The sequence below is a fragment of the Thalassophryne amazonica genome, chromosome 16 (genome assembly GCF_902500255.1).
Source record: "Thalassophryne amazonica chromosome 16, fThaAma1.1, whole genome shotgun sequence".
Taxonomy (NCBI): domain Eukaryota; kingdom Metazoa; phylum Chordata; class Actinopteri; order Batrachoidiformes; family Batrachoididae; genus Thalassophryne; species Thalassophryne amazonica.
Genome location: NC_047118.1, coordinates 78,825,845 through 78,832,997, shown reverse-complemented (window position 1 = coordinate 78,832,997; position 7,153 = coordinate 78,825,845). Strand labels below are relative to the sequence as shown.

At 39.8% G+C, this 7,153-nt stretch overlaps 1 long non-coding RNA gene across 1 annotated transcript; it reads left to right on the top strand.

The window, feature by feature from the left end:
• The first annotated feature begins 4,137 nt into the window (after nt 1–4,137).
• Nucleotides 4,138–5,956, top strand: LOC117527465. Its single transcript, XR_004565537.1, has 3 exons — nt 4,138–4,285; nt 5,245–5,446; nt 5,863–5,956. It is a non-coding gene; the product is annotated as an uncharacterized LOC117527465 (long non-coding RNA).
• Nucleotides 5,957–7,153: the final 1,197 nt, after the last annotated feature.

Below are 7,153 nucleotides of genomic sequence, written 5' to 3'. Positions count from 1 at the left end.
GCGATGATAAATAAAGCAAGCAAAGAACAATAAGAATTGTAGATGTAACTTACCTCAGGACTCAAAATACATTCTTCTTCTTGTGAAGCCATTGTGGTCTGTACATGTGTGGTAAAAAGAACAGTTTAATATGATGTGTATGTAAAGCACGGCAGTAAATGTACTTTATCTCTATATACTATTATACCATTTCTTGGAAACAATCATAATGTTACTTTATACATACCTTCTCTTTCATTTCCTTCTATATAGCTCTTGCCAGCTTTTCTTCATCATTGTTCTTTGAAACCACTTTCTTTTTCTTCTTAATCTACAGAGACAAAATTATATTCTGAGTCATACATGCAGCATTAAAGTGAAATACACGTGACAAGGACATACACAGACACTATCATAGTGCATTCATGAAGAAAACGGTGTCTGGTTGACCCGCTCCGGTTTTCTGGACGACCCGCTCCACTCACAAAGCGGAGATATTTATTCTTATTTACCAGATACCATTCACTTGTTTTTCATTCTTATTCATCAGATAACTTAATGTCATCCCCCTAGCAAAATTTGCTGTTTTCTTATATATACACAAACGTGGTTAACGAATTATATACAAACGTCATCTGCAGCGCACAATGTCATGTTCATTCAGTCATGTCAGTAAGTGTTATTCCTTCTACATTTCTATCATTAAATAAGTGATTCTTTCAACTGAAAAGTAGAGCGGGTCGTCTTGAGACAGTGGAGCGGGTCGTCCTAGAAAGTGGAGCAGGTCGGTCAGCGCGGGTCGGCAGTGGAGCGGCCCGTCTAGAAAGCAAGAAAACAATCCCTAAACTGCCATTAAGAGAGCAATGTTACTGGAGGGCATACGCTGTCAAAATCACCATCAAATTCCAGAAGAAGTATTTCTTTGACAAAAACTGCACAAATGCTGTGAACTTATTTTCAGTTTCCCAATCAAGATAATGGTGAAATTTGCAGGACATGAAAGCATGTAAATTTAAATGCCATGTTGATAAATTGCCTCAAATAGGCACAAGTATTGTTTGTTTTGTGTCACATAATGATGTCACACTGATGATTCAAGAAGCAAATATAGAAAACGGTACCTGCAATAGTGGACGGTCATCTTCTGTGGACGAGTCAAACCTTGAGTTTTTCACTCTCACCCTTCTGGTTTGGTGACTGCAAACATACATTTGTGTTCTTTGCATACTTATTTGCAGTGTGGCGCAAGCTTGGAAGATCATCTGAAATAGAAGGTACATGAATGTTAATTCTTTAAGGTATTAGGATCTGAAATTGAATTATTTTCACATTTATTATTTTGCATGTTTAGAATCTAAATATATACTTCTGTGAAAACCTAACTGTAACATACTGAGTTGAAAATGTCAAAAATTCTTTTTTTTCAGACCAATTTGCATACTTAATAAGCAATGTGTTGAACTTGAACACATATACATACATATGTGTATTATTTATTCATTCTGGTTCCTGAAGCCATATGCCCGGCTGCTCGGTGTCATTGCGGAAACACGGTGAAAGAGCAGCGTCGGTGTTCGGCTGGGGGGCGGAGGAACCAAACCACTTTGCGGAGTTGAACGGCGGCGGTGCAGCGTCACTTTTATCCCGACCTGAGTTTTTCCTACTCATGAGCCCACGCATACACTCGGAACTCCATTCTCGCTTCTTGTGTGATGTCCGAGGCGATCGCTTTTTAAAAGCTTTTTAACAACGTAACATAATACATACCTCTGTTTTACTTCCAATCGAAGACTCTGCAATCTCTTCGTGGCCAACAATCCACTTCGCCTACTCCAACGGCATCTTCCTCAAAGAATTCAAAAAGGCCGTATTTCATCATAATACAAGCGTAAATGCGAAATAAAAGGAACAGACGAAAATAACGCGGTCCTTTTCCAAAAACAGCCTCATTTTGAAATAGCGTGATCCTATGGGCGCGTGGCATCATGTGATATAACGACCTATGACCCGCAGACAGATTCATGACTTACACGTGTTTATTTGTTCACATTGATCTAAGTTTTAGATGTTTTTATAAAGAAAACTGAAAGGTTAATTTTATTTTAAATTATAGTTTTATTTATTTTAAAAAATGTATTTATTTTGAATCTGTTGTATGCATGCGCACATAACCAGACGGCCTCTCCTGACCAACACTGCAGTCCAATTGGTGGTGGTTGCCAACCGCCTTTAAACACAAAGACGACGACGACGAAGACGAAGAAGAAGAAGAAGAACAACAACAACAACAACAACCCGACGGCCATATTTGGGTTGACATGCTTCTACAACGTTACAGACAACATGGGATTAATCCCGATATCTCTCTTCCGAGACAAACGAGATGCATTCGACGAAAGAGAAGAATTGTATGTGGTGAAACCATTGATCCCAACTCTTCACAGTCGGTTGTTCCCGTAAGTACAAAAGAGATCCGTTTTGCCTTATGTTTATTGTTTAGACTGGGTCACTAACAATCGGGGGGGGGGGGTACTCCAAAAGTATTGTAGCATTGCGGGGGGGCATATTAAAAAATAAGAGACTAACAGAGCGAGGCATGCGAAAATATTAAGATTTCTTTCACGAAGAAAAACACATGTAACATAAAGGCACACCATTCTAATCAAATTAAGGGCCAGACCATTTGATCATGAGGGTTCACAAAAAAGAAAACATCCATCCATCTTCTACCGCTTAGTCGAATCAAGGGTCCGCGGGGGGCTGGAGCCTATCCCAGCAGTCATAGGGCATGAGGTGGGGTACACCCAGGACAGGATGCCAGTGTGTCGCAGGGCCACAAACAGACAAACAAACACAGACACACCCACACGCACACCTAAGGACAATTTTGTTAAAGATTCCAATCCACCTAACCCGCATGTCTTTGGATGTGGGAGGAAACTGGAGCACCAGGAGGAAACCCACGCAAACACCGGGAGAACATGCAAACTCCACACAGAAAGGCCCCGGGAATTGAACCCACAACCTACTCGCTGTGAGGCAACAGTGCTAACCACTAAGTCACTGTGCTGCCCAAAAGAAAACATAATATGGAGAAATAATCTTAAAAAAAAATTAGCGCAATAAAGCACTTAAAATAATTTGAAGTCTGACTGCCTCCGGCTTGCAGTATTTTTGTTTCAATTTTATCTGCACCATATATGCTCTATTAGAAGTGCATGCACTTACATGATACACTTTTGGTAAAAATAAGACATTAACATTTCTGTATACAGTAAATGCAGTGTTTGGTTTAGGTGCACTTCTGATAGAGCAAATACGGTATTTGAAGTTTAAGATAAGTAGTTGTAGCGCCCTTTTAGTTTCACGCTATATTCTACATGGGTAATCTAGGGGGAATGCATTTTCTAGTACTGTTGTGTAGGGATAGCATCAGACAATACAATGGCAATGTTAAAAATATGACCTATTGTTACCATGAACATGTAGATATCACCTGAGCTTCGAAGAGAAAATACAGTATCTGAGGAAAAGGGAATAAAAGTTGCATTTTGTATATAACAAATAATATAATAGCAAAATATTCAGTGTAAAACATAAAAAGGAATTTGGATTTATATGAAAAAAAATTCCTTCCTTGACCACACCCCCCTCCCAAGAGCTAGTGATCCGTTCCTAAGATAACAGATTTTTGTAGAAGAAGCATAATGTTTTTACATATGATCAGGATATAGATATCAGAGTATGATATTGGCTTTTAAACATCAATCAAGATTAAAAATATTAAATGCCACTTCTGTGCATACTTGAAATTCATGTTGCTAAAGGTGCATGTATCCTATATTTTTTGCCTAGGAGCATCCAAAGACTGACGAAGGAATTGATTGTAACCACTGTGGCACTGATGTTGAACAACCTGAAACTGACTTACCAATGAAGGAGCTGTGTTTCAACATAGTAGTTCTCAAGATGGTGGGGTGGTTTTAGAACAGGATGATCTAGTGGACAGTGGAACCGAGGGTGATGTTCACAATGAAGTAGACCAAGCAGATTCAGCAGACGTGATATGGTGATGATGGATCTGATCGTAACGTTGAAGATGATAACACATATTGATGGCAACAAGGAAGGCGAGGATGATTTGGGGCAAGAAGAGGGTGGAGACTCAGGACAAAATGAAGAAATGGATCAGGGGGATGATGAAGATTGTCATGACAATGGAGTTGACTCTGGAGGAGATGATGAAGATGATGATTTTCAGCATGGTGATGGGGAGGAAGGAGATGAACCAGATGATAATTACCGGGTAAGTCAGCATCATGAATGAGACCAATTTATGTACCATATTTCCTCTATTATAGAAATAAATAGAAGCACACTTAAACCAAACATTGCATTTATTGCATATAGAAATGTTAACATATGACTTATTTTGACCATAAAATTACTTCTGTCATTTACATAAGCACATGCCCTTCTAATAGAGCAAACATGGTGTTTGGTTTTTCTATGCACTGTAACAGTATGAATTGTCTACTCATTTCACGACCTTAACCTTAACAAAAGAAAAACAGATTAAAATATTTTCTTACTTTAAACATACATGTACCATATTTCCTCTATTAGAAGTGCACCTTGGGCCAAAAATTTCATTCTTTGTATACAAGACTTTTAAAATATTTATACTTATTTTTTTTTTTGACCATAGAAACACATCTGTCATTTACATAAGCGTATGCACTTCTAATAGAGAAAATACGGTATGTATATATTGATATGAAAACATCTTTTTAGCTCTGTTACAAAACTGATATGTTGACTCTCCTCGTAAGTGTCCGTCCGTTCTTGAGCTTTTCATATTTTTGACCTCTCCAAATTTGCAAATCAGAATCCTGTCTTATAATCTGAGCATGTTCCTGGGTGGTCCTTTATAAGTCTTGTTTATGTGCAAATTTCTATTATTTGCAAATATATTTGTGAGACCGTTCTTCATACATGATGACAATATATGCATAGTCGTAGCCAGTGAGTGGTCACTGCTCGCCTATCTAATAGTGTCAGAATTAATGTTCATATAATAAAAAATTATGGCTCAACCAACTAGAAACAGTCCATGTCTGATGGGTGCAGCCACATGTTTATCTAAGGCTCTTTCTGATATCAGCCCCGTGACTAATGTTACACCTTTCTGATGCTCACTGGTTTTTTTTTTTTGTGTGTGTGTGTTTTGTTTGTTTGTTTTTTTTTTTTTTTTTCCTTTTTTAGGGATTCAGCCTTGAAGATGGAAATCTTCCAATTTATCCAGATGCACCCATCACCAAGTCACAGAGTCTACTGCTGATAGTGTCCTGTGTCTTGCGGCATGGTCTTTCTGATAGTTCTTTGGATGATCTTCTTTCTTTGATGAATATACACTGTCCAAACAGTGTTCCTGCTGTACAAGAGTGTTGAAGATTCAATGTACGAGGTATGTTTAGTTTTTATTCAGTCATCACCTGTACTGACCAATGTGTTTCATATAAGGGAGTTATGCTGCATTTACACATAGGCAGGACGCGTTACGAATGTCATATTTGCTTAATTCTTGGCACATTCCTGACATTCTTAAAGTGATCAGCAGCCAAGAATGTATACTTCGTGGTATTCGTGACTTGTCGTTATGTGTAAATGCAGCATTAGTCTGTGCTGTTCTAATTTGCTATGGTATGCTAGTAAATCATGTTCTTGTTGGTGTGTTTTTTTTTTGGGGGGGGGGGGGGGGTACAGATTGCTTATCATTGATAATCAGTGTTGCTCAAGTTTCTGTTGTGCATTAAAAAACAACCATGCTCTAGCATGTTTCAATGTTCTTATATTCATACCATTCTTCTTTTTCAATTTCAGGTTCACTGTTATTGCATGGAGTGTACTGCATATCTTGGCCCCAAGAAATTGTCAAGGAATTGTACAAACTGCGGCAATGAATTCAGTGCAGACATCTCACATGCAGAAGGTAGTTTTTTTTCTCAGGATGCCTGTCAAAACATAGCTGCAAAGAATGACGAAAGTACCAGAAGTGGCAGCTGCCCTTGAAAATCGAAATATTGATGAACTCTTGAGAGAAACTAACATAAATGACATTGTTCATGGTATACTTTCTGTTATATGGCTGGGGGGGCCTGGCTGCCGGTTTGTTTCTGTCTTTTGGTTTTCCTCCCAGGTGGCGTGCGTTTGGGACTGAGTGGCTGTGTTGCTGAGGCTGTCAGGACCTCACCCTGATCACCTGCGACTCGTCAGGACTCACAGCTGTGGTGCATCTGGATGGATTGGAACATGTTGGCATTTAAGACTGGAGTGCACAGTGTGTATTTGCCAGAGACTCGACCTTGTGACCAGACGGGTGAGATCGTCGTCTCGGGAGCCATCTCATCAGCAGCGGATGCTGAGAACGTCCAGGTTTGATGCACAGTCTGTGAAAGAGGAGGGGGTGAGGTTTCACGCTCGTCAGCACACTTCCTGAGGTACGTTAGATTTTGTGACTAACAGTTATACAGTCAGTAAATGTGGTGTCCCTCACACCTTATTGTATTGAGCTGTTTGTTAGTCATGTATCAGCTTCCACTGCAGTGGAGTTTTGTGAACTGGATGTTCCATGCCTGCAGGTTGGGAAGCTGATCAGTAATCAAGCCAGGAAGTGTTTGCTGTTTGTACACCTTTAAGTGTTCTGTGTGTAGAGTGTGGACTCACATAATGGTTCCTTCTTTCACAGACTCGGTTGTTGCGGCCACCTGGGGGGTGTCGGCGGGGTCCTTGGGTCCGAAACAGCTTCTGGCTCCGGACCGTTAGCGCTGCTGGGAGCGCACCACGCCAGGCCGCACCTTTTTGTTATTATATTATCACTGTTATGTATTAAATTCAGTTAGCCTTTGTACCGTGCTCTGCTTATTTCATACTGGGTCCTTCAAACGCTGGTCGGTTCTCCGAGCTGCGTCCGACACATAACACCTTCATAAAGACTGCAGGATATAGCACCTCGAAGTGAAATAACCAGATGCCCCAGGTCTCTCAAAACGCAGAAGTATTGAAAGGTATCTGAATGGCGAGCTCTCCTGTTCTATTCTTTGGTGGTATTTCAGGAAATTTTACCTGCCGTGTATATGAAACACTGGTTCTTATTTGTATTTGGTATTTATGA